This window comes from Wolffia australiana, chromosome 8 (genome assembly GCF_029677425.1).
Source record: "Wolffia australiana isolate 7733 chromosome 8, ASM2967742v1".
NCBI classification, from domain to species: domain Eukaryota; kingdom Viridiplantae; phylum Streptophyta; class Magnoliopsida; order Alismatales; family Araceae; genus Wolffia; species Wolffia australiana.
The window spans coordinates 15,595,737-15,596,351 of record NC_135842.1 but is presented as its reverse complement, the minus strand read 5'-3'; the positions used below and the strand labels follow the sequence as shown (position 1 = coordinate 15,596,351).

Sequence of the window (615 nt, the reverse complement as noted above, 5' to 3'; positions counted from 1 at the left end):
CAAGGATTAGTAGCGTATCAGGCTCAATAGAACTCACGTCAATCATCCCTCCTCTCTTAGAATTTTCATTTACCCCATTATGATTTAGAGCAGCATAATATGCTTCATTTTTTGAAACTGTTTCTAAAATGCCGAGTGCTTCATCTAAATATTTATGCATAAAAGTAACTCCACTGGCAGCGTTGATCATCTTTCTGTCTTGATCTATTAATCGTACATAAAAATTTTGAACAATTTCCCGATCTTCTATCCCATGGTGTGGGCATTTTTGGGTTAAATCCTTTAACCTTTCCCAGGCTTCACCTAAGGACTCATCAAGCCCTTGACAAAATTCTGTTATCGTATGTCGATATGAATTAATATTCATTTAATCTCCATCATCTATTTCCTTCATTTACAAAAAAATCCTCAGGATGATCATTTTGATTATTCAAAGCCTCTCCTTTATCTCCTTCACTTTCATTCTCATTTTTTTTAATGATCGTCTAGTGTTCATGATGATATATGCCCTCAAAATCATAAAAAATTAAAGAGTGTTCAAGAAGAGACTTGTACCTTTCCTTCGTGTCTTTTTTGGTCTCGTGGAGCTGATTGCTCTACTTTAATCAAGATTAG

At 34.6% G+C, this 615-nt stretch overlaps 1 non-coding gene across 1 annotated transcript; it reads left to right on the top strand.

The window, feature by feature from the left end:
- Positions 1–248: 248 nt before the first annotated feature.
- Positions 249–351, top strand: LOC144707274 (small nucleolar RNA R71). The gene has a single exon (XR_013582436.1). It is a non-coding gene; the product is annotated as a small nucleolar RNA R71 (small nucleolar RNA).
- Positions 352–615: the final 264 nt, after the last annotated feature.